At 39.0% G+C, this 20,371-nt stretch overlaps 1 long non-coding RNA gene across 1 annotated transcript in view; it reads left to right on the top strand.

Moving 5' to 3' along the window:
* LOC110350103 (uncharacterized) overlaps window positions 1–19,735 on the top strand; it is a 181,580-nt gene extending 161,845 nt beyond the window's left edge. Inside the window, exons 2-3 of the long non-coding RNA XR_015442248.1 lie at window positions 7,896–8,031; window positions 14,971–19,735. This is a non-coding gene — a long non-coding RNA (uncharacterized LOC110350103). The remainder of the gene's footprint in view (window positions 1–7,895; window positions 8,032–14,970) is intronic.
* The last annotated feature ends 636 nt before the right edge of the window (window positions 19,736–20,371 follow it).

Below are 20,371 nucleotides of genomic sequence, written 5' to 3'. Positions count from 1 at the left end.
CAGATGGATTCACTAACATGCTTACAGAAATTACAGACGAAAATATCTCAAATGTAAGAAAAGCATTTAAAATACAAGTAAGTGATGCTTGTAGAGCACTAAATAATTATGATGAAAAGTGAAGTTCACCAGACATATCCTTATTAAATTTAAAAATATCCAGCAAAAAACCCAGAATGTGAAAAGCAGCCAGAGAAAAAACAAAAAAGTCACATATAAAGGTCAACCAATTAATATCATGGCACACTTCTCAACACAAAACCTGAAGGCCAGAAGAGCTTGCAATGAAGTATTTCAAGCCTAAAAGCAAATAACTTCCAACCTAGACTATTTAGCCAACAAAGCTGTCTTTCAAAATAGATGGAAAGCTGAGCATGTTGGCACACACCTATAATTCGAGCACTTATGAACCTGAGGCAAGAGGTTCAATGCAAGTTCAAGGCCAACCTGGGTACATAGTGAGTTCAAGCCCAGCCTAAACTGCATAACAAGGTGTTACTATTTTTTTTTAAGGGAAACAAAAAAGACTGGATTTTAAAAAGAGAATCCAACAATCTGTTGTATTCAAGAAACTCGTTTAATCCATAAAGATATTCATAGACTAAAAATTAAAGGGTGGAAAACAACTTTCAATGAACCAGGACACTGAAAGCAAGCAAAAGTAGCAATTCTAAATGTTAAACTTCAAGTTAAAACTGATTAGTAGAGACAAAGAAGGTCACTACATATTAGATAAGGGAAAACTACAAGAAGAAATAACATTAATAAACATATATACCAACATATTGCCAATCACCAATACCCAAGCTCTTCAAAGAAACTGAAAGGGAAGAAGTGCTCCTAAATTTATCTATGAAAACCAGTATCACCCTCATCCTCAAACTGGATAAAAACCCAACCAAAAAAGAGAACTATAAACCAATCTCTCTAATGCGCATAGATGAAAAAATCCTCAACAAGATATTAGCAAATAGACTGGAGCACATTATCCAAAAAATGGTACATCATAATCAAGAAGGTTTCATCTCAGAGATGCAAGGATGGTTCCACATACATGTCAATAAATGTAACACATCATATAAACAAGAGCAAAGTCAAAAGCCACACAATCATATTAATAGATACAGAAAAGGCTTTTGGCAAAATGCAGCACTTCTTCATGATAAAAACACTGAGGAAAATAGTTATTGAAGGACCATGCCTGAACATGATAAAGGCTATTTATGACAAACCAATAGTCAGCAATATACTAAATGGGGAAAAACTGAAAGCACTCCCCCTAAATTCAGGAACAAGATGTCCTTTGTGGATAGGATGTCCACTATCACCTCTTCTATTCAACATACAACTTGAAATATTGGTCAGAGTAATTCTGCAAGAGAAAGAAATAAAAGGGATACATATAGGAAAGGAAGAATTCAAATTATCATATTTTTGCAGATGACATGATACACTACATAGAAGACTCAAAGAACTCCACCAAAAAACTCTGAAAACTAATAAGCAACTTCAGCAAACTAGCAGGATACATGATCAACACACAAAAATCATTAGCATTTGTGTATACCAAGAATGAACGCAATGAGAAGTAAATTCTGAAAATAGCAACATTCACAGGATCTCCAAGAAAAATGAAATATCAAGGAGGTGAAGATCTCAACAAAGAAAACTGCAGTATTCTGAAGAAGAAGATCGAAGAGGACATCAGAAAATGGAAAGATGTCCCCTGCTTCTGGATAGGCAGAACCAATATTGCCAAAATTGCTATACTTCCAAAACTGTTACATAAATTCAATGAGTCCCAATAAAAATACCAACATACTTTATAGATCCAGAGAAAACAATCCTAAAATTCATATGGAGCCAGAGGAGACCCAGAATAGTAAAAGTAATTTCGGGCAATAAGAGCAAAGCAGGTAGCATAGCAAAACCTGACCTCAAGCTATACTACAAAGCAACAGTGATAAAAATGTCATGGTAGGGCAGGGATTTAGCTCAGTGGTTTCGCCGCCTGCTGTGCAGGCTCAAGGACCTGAGTTCGGTCTCTGGTACCAAAAAAAATAATAAATTGGCATGGTATTGGAACCAAAACAGACATATGGATCAGTGGAACAGAACAGAGAATTTGGAAGCCTCTCCAGATGTATTCAACTATTTGATCTTTGACAAAGAGGCCAAAAGCATATGTTGGAGGAAAGACAGCCTATTCAATAGATGGTATTGGGAAAACTGGTTATCTCTTTGCAAAAGAACTAAACTGGACCTTTATCTCTCACTATATACTAAATTAAAATCAAAATGGATCAAAGATCTAAACCATAAAACAGAAACAATAAACCTTCTGGAAGGTAAGATAGAAAAAAACACCTGAAGATATAGGTGTAGGAAAAGTTTTCTTAAAACCTCGATCGCATGAGAAATTGCAACAAGAACCAACAAATGGGATTATATCAGGCTAAAAATTTCTGCAAAACAGAAGAATCAATAAGTGGAGTGAAAAGACAACCTACAGAATGGGGAAAAATTTTACCAGCTTCTCCTCAGACAGAGGATTAATATCTAGAATATACTTTTGTTGTACAGAAATGTTTAGCCTGAATATATTCCCAATTTTATTTATTATTTATTTATTTATTTATGTAAGTGACAACCATCCCTACAAAATTAGACCAGTCTTCCCTCTAATTCCAATTATTCATGGCACCTTTATATAAAAAATATATGCACTAGCTCTAGGACTCACACACATTAAATTCAATTATAGCATTAGGCTCAAAGTTCAGGACCCTGTGATTTCTATCTAGTCCCAAAGAAGATGAGGCCCTCATTCTTTGGCTGCACCTCATCAGGATTCAAAGACCCTGAAGATACAAGTTGTATGCTTTGCACATGCTCAACAATGTGAGTCAGGGACAGGAGAATATTAATAAATACTTCTACTTTAAGAGGCAATTAAAGGAAGGCACAGTCAGCAGTTAGGCATTCATAAGAATTCTGTAGTCCTGCTGGGCACATGCTGCCAGGTTCCCTACTCAGGTATAGCTCTGTTCACTGGGGTGGCTCCTCAGTCCACTGTTTTCTATCACTATGAGCTCTCTCACTCCACTTTTGGCTTTGCCATCTAAAGAGGTTGCCTGAGACAGGTTTCCTCTTCTATAAGAAATAGCTCATGTTAGTAGCTGAATAGATCTCTGAGTCTACTTCTCAAAATCATCATCATCATCATCATCATCATCATCATCATCATCATCAAAATCAGGACCCCAAAGGCTATTTTTCATTGTGAAACCTCAGATCTTTTAATACCATGCTGCCTAGGTATTTTTTTCAATAAGACTCTCTTTAAAATGTGGATCTTCTATTATTTTCACTCAAGCCACCACATGCTTCCAAGTCACATGTGTAATTCTTTCTGACACTGATTTCTCTGTTTTTTGGGCATGTGTGATCTTGAAAGACCTTAAGATTTTTAGACACCCTTTGGGCTACCTGAGATGTTCTAATAGGAACCACCTTCTGAAACTCAGAACTTCAAATTTAAGAACCAGTAAGGTTCAAAAGAAAAGAAAGAAAGGAAAAGAAAAAGCAAAGAAATACCAAGAGAATGTTTCTGCAAGAGCAATAACATATTAATGGACTAGGAATGAACTAACCTAGGACAATCAATTGTCACTGATGTGTGGATGGATAAAATGAGATTAGGGGGTTGGGAAAACTGTCAGAATTTGACAGCTATGATCCCAATCTGGATTCAGCTTTCTGAAATGCTTTTACATTTAACATTATTTTATGAATATCTTTGCAAGTTATTTCACAGTATTTTTCATGTATTATTTAAATCAGTTCATAATTTCCCATCAGTTTAATAGGTCACCATTTATCATTCCCCTATAGTGCCACATTTAAGTAGTTTTGGTTTTCTGCCGTTAGAATAACCTTACTATTACATCTTTATAAATTTTTATATTTGAGTTTATCAATTATGATATATTTCATAATCTGTGAATTAGATTTCTGGTATCAGCAGAAATGTATTTGAGGCAATTGAAGTAAATGGCCAGTGTTTTATACAAGACTTACATCAACTAATACATGAATTTATAACATTACCATCCATCCAGTTTTTCAGCTTTATTGTCATTGAGTTTTATCAGATTTTTATTTCCTTTTGGAATTTAGCACATAAAATAGTTTTTATTTGCAGTGGTTTTTATTTGCATTTTTAAAATTTCTAAGTAGCATAATCATTTTTCCTTTTGTAATAAGTTACTTCCATGACAAAAAACAACTGAAGAAATTCATGACCAACAAACCAGCTCTCCAAAATATTCTGAAGGATATTTTAGAAAAAGATAACAAAGACTAACAATTCCAAGAGCATGAATAGAAAGACAAGGCAAGGCAAGCAATTAAATAGAGGAGAAAGACAGGGAACCAACAGGAAAATAATTGGACAAGGATAAGCCAATACATATCAGTTATAACCATCAATGTAAATTCAATTCACCAAGCAAAAGAAACAGATTGGCAGAATGAATCAAGAAACAAGATCCAACAATATGCTGCATATAAGAAACACATTTAACTCAAAAAGAAATTCATAGACTGAAAGTCAAAGGATGGAAAACAATACTTCATGCAACAGGAATCCAGATAAAAGCAGGGATAGCTATTCTATTTGCAGACAAAATGAACTTCAAGCTGAGATTGATCAAGAGGGACAAAGAAGGTCACTACATAATTGTTAAGAGAAAATTCTATGAGGAAGAGATAACAATCATAAATGTATATGCACCAAATATTGGCACACTGAACTATATAAAACAACTATTAACAAACATCAATAATCAAATAAGCACTAACACAATTATAATAGGGGACCTCAATAATCTACTGTAAATTTACCAAAACTAATTTTCCTTTTGTGAATTTGGTTCCAGAACTAGAGTGTAAAATTATCATTAAATCCAGCTGTAAAAGAAAAAAATTAACAGTAGCTTTTCTCTATTTCACATAAAAGAAGTCTGAAGATAGTCCAGGCCTTCTCAGGCACTCCTGTTGTCAGATTACTGCTTTGTAAATCTAAGAGCTCTATTATTCTCAGCAGCAACTACCTTTGACCTTATGCTATGCATTCTAGTTAGCAGAAAGGAGATTTTGGTGGGGATGAAATAAGCCACTTCCCCTTATAGACATTTTACAGAAAATGCACACCACTTCTGTTTATACCCTAATGATCAGCATTTAGTTTTATTTCTAAGAAAGAACAAAAAAGAGCATGTTGACCAGAAGTCTCTGCCATGGACAGCTAATTTCTGTCTCCCATTAGGCTGAGAAAGAATAGCAACAGGAAGAAAAATGGTAAAATTTAGCATAACGAGTAAAGGTGAGAGGAGAGCCAAGACTCACACAGGGGCAAAGGGATGGGTGTGTGGCAGTGGGAAAATGGCATCTGTGTGAAGTCAGGTTCTCCCTCTTCCTAGATTCCTTCCCAGATACTTAAATTTAAGCCCTCTTTAATATGCTTTTTTCCCCTTCCCTAAATTCTAAACATTTTTTTCAAAGCTCAGTACACATCTCAATACCATCTGCAATCCTTTCTTACCAGGACCTAGTGGAACACTTATTTGATTTGAGACACCAAAATGGGTCTTGTTAATTATCATTGTGCATTTTTAGTTGACCAAAAAAGATTTCAAATTTATGAAAAGCAGGCATTGTACCAGAATCAAGGCTCTGTTTATTCCCCATAAGACTTGCATAGAAAAATAAAATATTATATATTTTGTTTGTATGTATTTAGTGTTTTGTATAATACCAGGAATTGCTAACTAAATTACTCAACTTAGGGCATTAAATATCATGTACTTCATAGTTTGAGACTGTTCACTCAAATAGGGCAGAGTAATATTCTATCTAGATGTGTAAGTGTTTTTCTAAAATCACATGGAACGGTTTTTTTTATACTAAAAAGTGGAGGGGGATTTGTTTAAACAAGTATTTCTAAAAGAAATATGTACATAGTCCTGGAAATTATTTGTGGTAAGGAAATATTCTTTACTCCAATTGCATTTCTCAGGCAATAAAGCAGTGCATCCATGCTACCTCCTACTTTGTCAACAAAGATGCTATTTACCCTTTACATTTTTGTATCATAATAGATTTTAAAAATCTAATGTTCTTTATTGCAAGACATCCTTTTGTTAACAGATTTGTTTCTTTTTAATGTTTTACCTAAAATTTGACATCCTTACAGGACAGGTTTGCCTCTTACTTTATTTAATATTGTAGAAATGTAATTAATAAAAGATACTGCACAATTTAGAATAGGCTTTCTCATTTATATTATATTCCACATTTATCAGTTAGCAAAACTTAATACACCAATTAAAATATTTCTACATATGATGAGAATGTTTACAATTTAAATTTTAGAACTTGTTTTGGATGTGATTATATGTAAGAAAATTGTGTAACACTATGCTCATGCTAAGAACCGACATAATGGAATTACTGAAATAAATGTGCTGTGAGGAATGGAAAAAAAAAAAAAAGAAAGAAAAGCAGTCATTGTACCCTACATTTTTTCAATGGCCCACATTCCTTACCAATGTAGCTTTCCACATTTTCTTAATTTAGTAATCTCTGATTCTCTCAGATATCCTGTTTGTCAGGAATCCAAAATTTTATTCAGTGAATGTAATTTATTCAAAAAAAATCAAGTGTTTATTTACACTATTAGTTTTTGTTTTCCTACTTGATAAACAAATGGTATGACTCTAAGGTATGAGCACTAGAGATGTAGTAATATGACATGATTTTTGCTTTGTTCTTTTCTTTTGATATCCATAGATTTGCTTTATAGTTAGCCCAGAGTAATCAGAGAATATTCCTGAAAGCTGTTACATGTAGCTTGAAATTGTATGTCAGAACACATTAAATATGTCAAATATTGGGGAATAATGCCCAGCAATCAAGGTGTCATATGCCTTTTATTTAAAAAGGGGATAATTGTACATTATTCACAAATGTGTAATATATACTAAGTTCATGCTACTTATGCAGCACAAAGAAATTATGGTGGATCTAAAGATGAATCAGATTGGAGCAGGATTCTGCTCCTAAGGAGTTTTCAGTCTTGTAGGTAGAAAATTCAAATATAAATGTTAGTATGTATCATTTCAATGTTCCTTCAATTGTTAGAAAAGTAGAAGAAACTCCAGCAAAAGGAAGTCTTGCCCTGGATTGATCAAGCACACTCAACCTGAATGGGTCAAAGGACACTTGGGCTTTGCCCTAGGGCCACGTTTTGTTTTAGTCACTTTCCTTGTTGCTAAGATACAGTATCTAACACAGTACCTGTAGCTTAAAGGAGGAGAGGTTTATTTGGGCTCATGGTTTTTAGAGGTTTCAGGCCATAATCAGCTAGTTCCAATGCAAAAATAGCATGGCAGAAGGGCATGGTAGATGAAAAGCTGCTCATGCAATGGCTGCCAGGAAACAGAGAAAAGGAAGATAAACACTTCCAAGTCACATCCTCAAGGATCCACCTCTAACCAGGCCCACCTCCTAACAACAGGTTAGCTACAGTGCCTCCACAATACAATCACTTTCCAAAAGCTCTACCTCTGATTGCGTGAGTTTGGGGGTCATTTTTGATCTAAACCATAATACTTTTCAATTAGTAGGCTGTTAATTTGGGCAAATTTCGCATTTTTCATGTGTAAAATGAAGACAGTAATACTGACATCACACTCAGTACATGTCTTGTTAGTCCACAGAAGTCATTAAAGATTCTGTTAAGCAATAATATGCTATAATATAGTTAATTACCTTATTAAGTGTGCTATAAACTACAACTTGATACAATTATAAATGAATGCATTCTTTCACAGCTGTGGAATTATTCAACAGATCACTCATCCCAGATCAAATGGGTCAATTGGCTCCACTTCCAGAAAGGTCTTGACACTTCTTGAATTGTCAGGCTAAGACCTGAAGAAGGAGGAACCCCTGGATTCCTGAGTCAAGGTAACCTCAGGGGATCCAGGTAGTTGTGTGTTTCTCTTCTCAGCTTGCCCATGGAAGAGGTCCCTTAACCTAAAAATTCCTGCACTGGGAGGGAGGAAAGAAGCAGTGTGGGGAAATGGGATAGGAGAAGTTTGAACAAAAAGCTATGAAAATGTCAGGGAAATAGTATCTTGCTTAGAGATATTGTGTAGGGTGGTTCCTTTGTCATGGGAAATAGAATGGAAGACAGGAATCATTTTACCTTCCTCCTTTTCCCTTTTAAAATCTACTACTTCTGCTCTGCTCTGACAATGCTTAAGTAGAAGAAACAATTGAGAAGTGAATGTAAGGGGTGCAGGTCAACACCAGAAGGATTTCTTAACCCTAAATACCTAAACTGCTCACCTATTGAGGCCTGTAGCATCATCATGACCACTCCTAAGAAACCCCGTTTTTGTTCCTTTATCTTTCCCTCTAGAAACTGGGCATTGGAGAGTCTTCTGATCTATGGACCCAGGTTTACTTTGCCTAGAAAAATGAAGTTGTATTGGGAGACTTTTCTAGTTGGCAATTTAAGCATTTACACCTGATTATGCGTAGCAACCTTGAGATATTGAAAAGATTTGAGATGAGAAAAAAAAATAGGAAGGATGCTGGAGGTAAGTGAATAGGAGTATCCTCACCTACTCCACAAGCAAGAGGCAAGGCCTTTAGAAGTTGCCTTCTTCTCATTCGTAAATGACTTATCGAGACTTAGAATTTTAGCATGGACATCTTATTATGCAGCAATCTGAAACTCAGGAATGAGCTCCCAGAGAAGGAGCATTGTGCCTGGAAGACCGAGCATGGAGAGAAAGGAAGGAGAATAAATGAGGACTTGGAAGAAGACCATTCTACTTGTCTTGTTAAGATTTGGGCTTTACATCTTGAGCTTGAAGGAAATGGATATTAGAGTAGTTAATTTGAAAATAATCAAATTCCAGATCTTAGTTTCCATATGTGCCCTTCCCTAAAACCAGTCACCCTGTGGACACATCTTGGGTATCATGTTCCTTTTCATTCTCCATCTTTCATTTTGCAATAGGCCTGAAAGATTTCAAAAAGAAAGTCTACCAGAGAAAAACTCTTCAGATTCTCAAACAAATAAATGGTTAATTGGAAATACTAATGCCCAGGTCTCAAGTATTTGACACTGATTTCAAGTAGGAAGAGGTTAAAGATTAAGACTAGTTTCAAATTGGGAGTGCTTTTGTAAGCATTTAATCAAACTACAGGGAAAATATTTCTTTGAACTTTTGCCAAGTGATTATTACATGTTGTTTTAAATTTAGGTATAGTCTGTTTGCTTCAATGATTCTGCAGATTTAGTGGCCCAATAGCTTCTCTGAGCTCTGCTGATAATTTTCACAAAATATTGTCTTATCCTAAACCTGAGCAGGCCATGGTGGTGCATGCCTATAGTGCCAGCACTTGAGAGCCTAAGGCAGGAGGATCACTGCAAGTTCAAGACCAGTCTGAGCTACATAGTGAGTTTAAAGCCAGCCTGAACTATATAGTGAGACCCCGTTTCAAAAAACGAACAAACAAACAAACAAAAAACCACACTAAACCAGGCACAGTGGTGCTTGCCTATAATCCCAGATATGCAGGAGGCTAAGGCGAGAGGATCACAAGTTTGAGACCAGTCAGGATAACCTAGCGAGACTTTGTCTCCAAATAAAAGAAAAAGACCTGGAGATGTGGTCCAGTGTTAGAGTATTTGCCTAACATGCTCAAGGCTCTGGATCCAATCCCCAGTAACCTCCTCCCCAAAGTTGTTTTATTCCAGGGGTGAGCAATATTCATTCATGATACATCAACTAATCTTTTGAAGAAGGCTGATTTCCTTTTATATGTTTAATGATTATTTAAATTTTTATATTATAATTTTAATTCATCCAGTTATACACTTATAATAATTTTAATGATAAATCATCCAGAATATTTATTAACATGTAGGTTTTTATGACAGGAAATCTTAACTTCTTCAATTTTATATTAATAATAATAATAAATATTGAATCTAGTAAAATTAAAATATGTAAAATTTTAATTGAAGTATATACTTTGTTGCTGAGAATTGTGATGTAATGATCAGCAAAAGATTATCAATCTTAAAAGTATTTATATTAAGATAAAATTCTATGGGTAATATAGCATGGAAATATGAGTTCAAGAAGAAAAAATGATGGAAATTTTTTGGCTGTTAAAAAGAGCCTGTTTGTGTGCTTTTCGAATAGATGAGGGGGAGTTTTCAATACATTTAATTGAGTATGTCAGTGTGCCAGAATTTATATCCTTTTTAATTATTTAAAATTTCAATAGAAATTATATATGTTAATCTAAAAATGTGTGAGGATGCATTATTTTTCCAAAAATGTTAGAAGGTCCCAGAACAAACCATTTTGTAGCACTAGGAAGTGGGAGATGAAGTTTAGAAAGAAAGTGTTGGGAGAGAGGTGCCAGCTCTCTCTGCAGTCTCGTCTTAGTGGGGTTCTGCTATCTCTGAGCTATCTCTGCCTTGCCGTTAGGGCATCTTGCCTGGCATTCTAAGAGACTATGAAGCAAGTGGACCCTGAGTATAAACCCTTCGTTCTGCACAGTATTTGCACAAACCAGTGTTACATTGGATGGCAATGATACATCATTGTGGTTTATCCTACAAGTGGGCGATGGAGCAGGGATATGGTGGTGGGGTAATCAGAACTTTTGGAATGCTAAAATCTTGGAAAAGCTGCTATTTAGTTTAAAAGGTAGTGTTATGCAAAGCATTTTGGAACATGTAGGGTACACAGGTCATCCTCTGGTCCTTCATTGTCTCGGGTGCTAGGAGATACTGAGCATAGAATCTGATTCTCTATGCCCTAGACTCCCAGGCATGCTGGATCTTGAAAGCCCCATGTGTGGAGACCACTCAGCCCTCTGCTTGCTAATGCTGCCTGGTTGGTCCATTTTGTTTTCCTCTCCCCAACTCCTGGCCCCTTGCTTAGGATGCTTGACCAGTAGATTCTGCTGGGCAAAAAAGTACTCTTGAGTTCTCTGGGTCAGAAGAAAGGCATCCATGGGACATCAGCTTCCCAGGTGCTCCAGAAGTTGTTTTCTCAGTCATGCTTAGCTCTCACAAGGACTGTGTGTACCTTGAATGTTGACTCCAGAGCTGGCCTGGCTGGAAGGGGGCAGGTGAGAGGATGGTCTGAGGCCGTCTGGAAGGCCCTGTTGGCAACAACAAACAGGGCACATGGGAACAAATAGGCAGCCATAGCCATGGAGTCCCCATGGTTCTGAAGGTCAAAAAGAAAGTTGAGAGTATGATGAGGCCTCTTGAGATTACAGTAATGTCATCTCCGTCTGCTTTTTCTTTAATGAAATCTGAAGCCATTTGATTGACAGAAGAATAACAGTATATTTCAGGTCATTAGATCAGCAGTCCTCAAGGAAAGGCCTAAGGTCAGCCAGGTCAAGGGTATTTCCATGATTTGAAGACGTATTATCCATTATCTTTCCATATTGGCCATTATCTTGTGAGCACACTGTGGAATTTTGCAGAGATCCTACGACATATGATGGTGTCTTTGCTCGGATCATGTGTTAGCTAGCTTTGTGCTACTATAACAAGATGCTTGAGATAGCCTAGAGGAAAGGTGAGTGGGCCTGTGGCAACACAGCGCATCATAGCAGGAACACTTAGTGGAGCAAGGCTGCCCACCTTGTGGCATCTAGGGAAGGGAGAGAGAGAGAGAGAGAGAGAGAGAGAGAGAGAGAGAGAGAGAGAGGGAGAGGGTCTCCGACAATTCCCTTTGAGGGCACACCTCCATACCTCCATGACCTAAGACTTCCCTTCAGGCCTCACTTCCTAAAGGGTTTCCATCACCTTTTAATAGTGCTGAACTGAGGACAACCCTTTAACACAAGTGCCTTGGGGAGACAGTCTAGACCCAAACTATAGCACATGACAAATAGGGCTAGTGTGTGTGTGTGTGTGTGCACGTGTGTGCGTGTATGCTCTCATGCCTTGAAGATTTTTCACTTTTAATTTCTACTACAGTAAATATCCATCCAGTGGATCCCCTCTAGTGGATATCTGAAACCTTGAGTAGTACCAAACCCTGTATATTATGATTTTTCCTATACATATATAGTTCTGGTAAACTTTCATTTTTAAATTAAGCATAGTAAGAGATTAGCAAGAATACTCAAATTAGAACTATTAGAACTATAGTGTAATAAAACTTATTTAAAGCTGGCAGAGCCGGAGGAAGACTGTGCTGCACCACACTGCCCAGGTCCCTTTGCTCACTGACTATTGACATGGCCATGAAAATACATGATGCATCACTTCCCCCCAAGTACACGGGACAGAGCATGGACTGTTGTTCACCAGCTTCCCGGCTCTCTATCACCCCGCACAGGGATAGTCTTTGAGGCCGAGAAGACAGGAAGACAGTAGGGCAGGGATGGCAAATCTTTAGAGCTTTCAATGATACAAATAGCCTACTGTGGCATGTGTGTCCTAGGGGTTTTTAATTATATTGTACTCCACACTGGAAAGTGTCAGGTTCCTTGGCTGGAACTGGGAGCAGGTCACTCAGGGACAGGAGCAAGTGAGGCTGGAACAGCTGAGTGGGGCAGAGGCACCAGCTGCAGACTCCATTGAGACTGAAAGTGACCAACCAGGAACATTCAGGAATAAGTGCTCTCATCTCCTGGGTTGCAATTGTGACCCCAATCTTCTGTGACTAAAAATACCCTCCAAACATTGAGGGATGTGACAGCACATCTAGGATGGGGGCCTTAAGATTACATAGTGCATGTGCCTATTCCTCAGTGGTGTTTGTAGGACACTAGCTACATGGCCCTGGGAAAGTAGCAGTGACAAGATGGATATGTGTCCTTCTCTCTGCCAAGATGGCTTGAGCACTCCTTTTCAGATGGCAGAGGAAGAAGGATACTGTGAGCTGTCCAAAGTCTCACACCCAGTTGATAAAAGATCTATCTACTGTGCACCTATCCCTGAGGGACATAGCAGAAATGAATGACACACTCCATACCACACATGAGCTATAGTCTTGTTAGAGAAACAAGATTTATGCCCAAGACAGTATTATAAGGATTCAGAGGGCAGAACTTGGTATTCCAAAGTGAGAGTATAAAGCCATTGTTTGCTCTAATTCAAGGCAAGTTTCATATTAAAACAAAATCTTTCAATGGGTTACTTTTTACTGTTTTAACCCATGTTTGTTTAAAATTCAATTTATTAAAGATACATGTACAAGTGAAAATTCCCTATGATGAATGTTACCATTATGTATGCCTAAAATTTACCAATAAATCTTTTGCTATATTTTTATTTTTTAAATTTTTTTAACTTTTATTTTTTGATACTGGGGATCGAACTCAGCTCCTTGCGCTTGTGAGACAGGTGGCAGAAACACTGAGCTAAATCCCTGGCCTGTTTTGCTATATTTTTAAAAAATAAGGATACATGTTTAGGACCACATATCCTATCACCAGGCCTGGGGAAGATCAAAGATAGAAATTTGAAGTACATCTTCTACCAAATCAGCTTTTACATCATTGTAAAGTTAGAAAACTCTTGGAAATCAGAGACCAACTTAATCAGAAATCAGAGGACATCTATGTATTTCCTGAAAGACTCTCCAGCACCTAGTTCAAGAGGCTAGCACTTCTTATAAGAACTTAATAAATGTTTGAAAAATTAAGATGAAAATGTAGTAGTAAGTAGAACATTGGACTCAAGTTGTTTATGTGGAGACATAAAGTGTAGTCTTTGAAGTTTATCAGCAAAGAAGGTATACATCAATGGAAAGTTAAGAAAGGTCTAAGGAAGAGTTCTATAGATGAGTGGTGTGAGTAAGTTCAGAGAACAAAAAGAATAAATTTATGAAGTGTTTATGATGTGCCTACCACTATTTAAAATGCTTTCTATATATTAACTAGCTCATTTAATCCTTCCAACAGCCCTATAAAATAGAGACCAGTATTATTGCAATTTTTTAGAATAAAGAAACTGAAGCACAAGGAAGCGAATTCATTTACTGTTATTCTGCATGCTAATTTACTTTAAGATATTTTGGCTTAAACCTCAGTATCATCACCTTCATATATATAGTTTAACTTTAGCCCTTGGAGTGGGTAATTAACATTTGAAGTCTACCAATCAGGAATCCACAACCTACAGGAGCCACCCCATCACTTTTCCCCAGTCTGGCTGGACTGGTTCTGACTCCATTACATCGTTCTATCTTTCTTGAAGTGGCTCTTACATGAAAGGTGTGTTCTGGAATGCTTGATGACAGAGAGGAGGGAAATCAAGCTTATAAAAACAGATTCTGAGTGATAGCTTGTGTTTGCTTACCAATAGATATTTGTATTTTTGGCAGAATTTGGTTTATGTTTCACTATCTTGGTAATGTGCACCTATTAGTGAGGTTTCTGGGCACTGTTCGATCTCAGATTGCTAGAGGTTACTAATGCCTCCTACTCCTTGGGCAGCCCTTTACTACTGCCCAGGCCACCCAGATGGTGGGTGGCACCAGCTGCATTAATTCCCAGGCTGCTCCTCCTTATCCACCACACCACACTGTCTCTCTTTAAGAGGACTGCATACAAGCCAGTGAGATATTAGTGAAGGGGCAGCATTTTCAGGCAGAGGGAGAAGATCCAAGCATATTTAGAGACAGCAATGTTTTAAGAGGAAAGATTTCTTGAGTCTGGAAGGGAGATAGAGCAAGGCAAGGGTGTGAGATTAAAACAGCCTCCCACTGTTGGATTATATTTCCCTGGCACAGTAGGATTCAAGGCCTTGGGTTGAAAGAAAGTGGTGTGGGATTAGTAGCGGCTTAAGTTCAGTGGTGAGGGGAGAAAATTCTTGTTGCTTCTTCTCCATTTTTCTTTTCTTAGGTGAAGTTGGGCTGCCAAGAACCAGGAGAGTGGAGATTGTCAGGAAGGAAAGTTTGGATACTGAAGGTGGACCAGGTCATGACAAGAATTATGACCTGATCTCTGGTACTTGTCAAGTTCTAAAGGCTGTTCAGTGGTACATCTGGGACACTGTCTATTCCTCAAAGATCCCTACTCAGCAAGACTGGGCCATTTTCAAAGGGGAAGAAGGATGATAGAGCCCTTTACCGCCCCCTTCCAAAGAGCTCCTGGTGAATTTTAAGATCTCTTGAGGTCAAAGAGTAGGACAGTCAGTTCTGGAAGAGCTGAAATGACTCTGTCTTTTGCTTCTCTGCAAGAACTGATGAATAATTCAAAGCAAAAAGTACAGAAGCTCTGCCAGAGAAGGGCAGCTCAGAGCAGAGACATCCTGCTAGGTTGCCATGGGACTGAGTTCTCAAAGGAAAGGCCCTCTCTCCATCTTGTGCCCTCCTTAGTATCCCTAACACGGGTCTCACTTGGCTCCTAGGAAGCTGTGTTCTTTTTCAGCCAAGGAAGTAAATGCTCACTCCAGAAAGGCCCTGGAGAAACTTCAAAACTTGAAGGGAACAAGAGAGAATGAAGATGCCAAAGCCCCCCTGCCCAGACATTTGCATTGTGATGAGAGGCCAAATGAGAGGGTATCACCGAGGAGAAGAGGAGAGGTAGGAAAAGCGTTTGGCTTGCTGGGGAACGCCGGAGACTTGTCTGGACCTCACTGCTGCCACCTTCCCCACTCGGACACAGGCTCTTCCAAAGGCAAGCCTTGTCCACAAAGCAGCCCTTCCCCATAGGCTCATCTTGCTCTAGACTTGTTGATTATCAGAAAGAGTCAGTATCAGGAGACCATGAACACAGCTGATGCCTGCCTCCAGCTGGAACTAACACACCGACAAGTCAGATTCCTTGGCCAGAGAGATAACGATCCAGTTGACTGGGCTTGGCCTCCAAATCCAGGTGTCCAGGATATTTTATTGCATCTTATCACACTGAGAAAATACTTGTAAGCAAACGGAGCCCACGCCGCTTCCTCTGGACAAGCAGCTGTGCAAAGGTCCTGACACACAAGCCCATGATCACAGACTTGCCCAACAGAAAGGCAATCCTGCTCCTCCCAGCCTCTCTTTGCTTTCCTCACCCTGTGAGGATGACTTGAAGACTGTCCTAGGAAGCCACACCCCAAAATAATGAGAAGAAAGCCTGTGCCAAGATAAGTGAACCTTCAGAGCGTGCCTTATTCATACCACTTACGGTATTCATACCTATTTAAGGATAAAGAAAGCAGTTATATAAAAGTGTGGAATGGCAACTAATCAGAAATCATAGCAGCCAAATCCAGGTTTTGCTGTGAGACAAAGGAATGGGTGTTGAGCTCAGTCAATCCTCATTAATCCTCAGCAACACTCCCCAAAACACAGAGTACGGCACAGTGCTGAGTGTAGATTCTAATCAGTGAACCAAACCCCGGCGTCTTAGACATAGTCATTCCTTGGAATAGTGTGGTCTGATAACTTTTTGGTTACCTAGTGATAATTAAACATCAAATTTCACCAAAACAGATGTCTCCACTTTTTTTGTTGATAGAGATTGCCCTATTTCCCCAAAAACATGTAATTGAGGGCAGGAGGAATGATGCCATGGGAGTCTGTGAATGTGTGTGCACATATGTGAGAGTGTGTGTGTGTGTTTGTGCATGTATTGGTGCTATGAGCCAAACATTGTATCCATCTCAAATTTCCATGCTGAAATCTAACTCCCAATGTGATTAAGAGGTAGGCTTTGGGCAGTGATTAGGACTTGAAGATGGAGCACTCGTGAGGTGGATTAATGACTTTAAAAAGGGATCCGGGAGAGCTCTTTCACCCCCTTTTCATTCCATGCGGGTGCATCAAGGAAATGGCAGTCTGCAACCCATAAAAGGGCCTGCACCAGATTCCAATCATGCCAGTGCCCTAATCCTGGGCCTCCAGAACTGTGAGAAATACATTTCTGTTGTTTTTAAGCCTTCCAGTTTACGATGTTTTGTTATAGATGTTTGAACAGACTAGAACAGTTGGGGAGTGGACCCTAGAAGGAGTTACTGCCTAATAAAACAGAACATTGAGATAAATAAATGAATCTATTCATTAAGCAGAGATTGAGCACCCACAGTATCACTAGGATTTAGCAAAGAGATAAACTGAAACAAAAATAATAGAGTACTTTCTGTGACTACAACCTATTCCAACCCTTTTTATGTTTTGAGGAATGTGCAATCTGAGAGAGAATCACAGCAATGCATTCTCAATTCTCTCATAAAACACAAGATAATGTAACAACTAGCATAGTTAAGAACAGAGCTAGGGAATTGCAAAGGAGCAGGGATAGGCTCTGAGATTTCTGAGGAGGGAGACAGGAAAGGCTTCCTGGAGGAGTTCATTCTTAGTGGCAGCTCCAGGTGCACCCAGCTCTACCCAGTAGGGAGGAACACAGGAGGGGCTGTCACCCTTCAGCAGCCACTGAGATGCCATGGCTCAGCCCTGTCTCTCTCTTTCTACATGGAGAGGTTGGAAAGCTGGAAGTGGCTCTAGCAGGCCTCATCACTGCTGGAGCTCTGCTTCAGGATTGAAAAAAATAATAATTTTAGGGGGTCGAGGGGCTCCCCTTGCCTGAGATTTGGAGGGCAGAGGAGAAGCAGAAGCTGTCTTCTGGCCGAGCAAGGCCAGGAGATGTGATTATGGGGAGAACAGGCCACAGCTCCTGCCCTGCAAGGCAAAGCAGCAGGGACAGCACAGGGGGTGATTGCAATAGCAGCAGCAGGCTGCTCTCTGGATGCCACTGACAGAGTCTGGCTTGAAAGCTGCACTCTGTTGCCTGCTCCTTTAGCCTTGCCAGTGTGTAAAACCTGGAGCCATTTCTGTTCCCTGCCCCGAGGCCCTGAGAAGTAGTGATGGCTTGGATAACTAATTCACCCAAGAGAAACAGCAGCTAATTGGGCTGCAAACTGCCCTTGGCTCCTAACACAAAGCCCTATTCTGCTGCTGGTGCCCTGTCCTTGCAGAGTCACTGTCCAGGCATCTCTGCCAATCTCTGCATGAACACGTGTTCTTTCTCTGCCTGATCTCTCCATGCCAGCACTACTCCTGCTCTATCTTTTCTCTGAATTCTCTTACTTTCTATACCTATTGAACTGCCTGGTCCTTGCACTTGTATTTTTGCTTTCTTTCCCTTGGGTAAGTGTATCCTTTCTTCCTTTTGTCACTTCCTGATTATCAATGATGTGCTAGGTGCCATGGACAAAGTAAAGATGGGCAGGTGAGGTTCGAACTCAAGGAATCTGCAGTGTAGTAAGTGAGGTGTGTGAGGCATATAGAAAGCATATTCTAGCACCATGCTATTACAGAAAAGCTGTCTTAGTAAAGGGCCTAGAAATCCAAGGTGGAAAACCAAGGAGCCCTCATGAAGAAGACAGCCTGGGGACCCAAGTGAAAGTGGATTAGAGAAACACAGACCATTAAAGAGACAGGTACCGTATATGGAAGTGCATTAAACAGGCTAGTTGTGTTCCCTAATAGAACAAACAAACAGTCCTCAAGGAAGGGAAACTTTTGACAAGAGGGTGACATTATAAAAAATTGAATGGAAGTGAGATAAGTTTTCCATGTTGGAAAATTCTACTCATCTCAAGAAAGCGATCTGGTAGATTGTAACCTTTATGAGCTGGGAAATGTTCTTCTCAAGACTCAGCATTGTGCCTTGATAACAAGTATTTGTTTAACGACAGCCATCATATCAATGGCTACCCAGATCCAGAGGCCAGTTGTCTCCTCTGTCTCCTTTGTCTGGCCTGCTGCAGTTATTTCACTAGAATTGAGAGAGCAACAGACCCCAAAGTTAAAGACGCACCCTACATTGCCCATACATATACCCAGGCCAAGGAGCTTCCTCTTAAACTTTGATGCTTCTATGGTCAATCAATCCATCAGGCTGAAAGTGCCAGTAATTTGGACCATTCTGCCTATAAAAAAAGTCCAGAATATGACCACTTCTCATCACTTCATTTGCTACCACTTTGGACCATTGTCATAGTCTATTCTTGATCTCTGACAAAGACAACATCTAGAGAATGATCCTTTCAAGAATAGAAGCTCCAGGATGTTGCTCCCCATCCTTTTCCTATTCTAGCACGTTCTACAGGCCTTACCTGATCTCCCACCTAAGAACTTGATGAGCGGCGCACACACTCACTGCTTCTGCCTCAGCTGGTTCCACACCAGCCACTTTCCTTCTCACGTGATGAGGCATGTACGTTAATCTTCTTGCTGGTTTCTTCCAACACTTGCCCATTACCTCATTAGAAAACTGTTCTCCCTTCTCCTCTCTTGGTCTCATTTATAAGCCAAGAGCCAAACTGGATTAAGTCTAATAAACATACGAATAGTTCTAGAGGATTAGTTACCCAGAGGTTTAGAATGAAATTAGATTAAGCGAAGTACCATTGTGGGCATCTTCTGAAGTTTACCAGGACTTCAGACCTCTAAGCATCCCCAGAGAAGATTCCATTGCTTCCTCCTCCTCTAATTCAGCTTGCTATTCTTGAGCACCAGGCTCCTTCAAGTTACATAACCCTTCCAAAATAACCTCTTACTTGGGATTATTGATTTTATGTTTGTTTAAGTACAGAAAAAAAGGTTTTCATATCTTCCTTTTATAATAAACAAATTTCAACAGTTTGATTGAATAATTATTATGATATCACTCTTAGGATATAATCATCTCTTATTACATTGTTTCTGTAGAAGCCCCAACTACCATATGAAGAAATGTGATAGGGTGAATTCATAGAACCATGGTTACAGGTCACCAACTTGCTTGTGATAGGAATTTTGGAAGGTGCACTATTGGAGGTGCATTTAAATGTATATTTAAATGACCTCTGGTAATATGCTGTGGTAACAAATTATGCAGTGCCTATTTGTATGTGCTTGATTGGTTGCTAGGACCAAGCTATGATTAGTCACCAATTATAATACATGCCTTTTGCTTCAGTGGATGCAACCATGGCCTAGGAGACATGTCTTGAAAAAAGAAGCATGGGCTGGATTTCTGTCCCCACTCGCTCATTTGACAGGGGCTTATGTTCACTGTATACAACTGTATAGGGGACTACACTAATTTACCTGTAAAATTGGATTCATATGTTTTTCTACAAAATGCTCCCATTTATAGAACAGTAAACTTGTGCAATCTACAGAGAAAATGGTGTTACACTTATCCTAGTGACTCAGATTCAACTCATAGAAACAGAAGCAGTAAGGAGAAAAGCTCAAAGAAAAAAGTCACACAACTCTAGAGGTGGGAGAGACAGAAAATAGTTTGAATGAGACAAAGGGAAACAAAGAGG

Source organism: Heterocephalus glaber, unplaced genomic scaffold, assembly GCF_053883595.1.
Source record: "Heterocephalus glaber isolate CG9 unplaced genomic scaffold, H.glaber_assembly_v1.0 deba00001538, whole genome shotgun sequence".
Lineage (NCBI taxonomy): Eukaryota > Metazoa > Chordata > Mammalia > Rodentia > Bathyergidae > Heterocephalus > Heterocephalus glaber.
The sequence above is the reverse complement of the archived record's forward strand: the minus strand, read 5'-3'. Positions and strand labels throughout refer to the sequence as shown.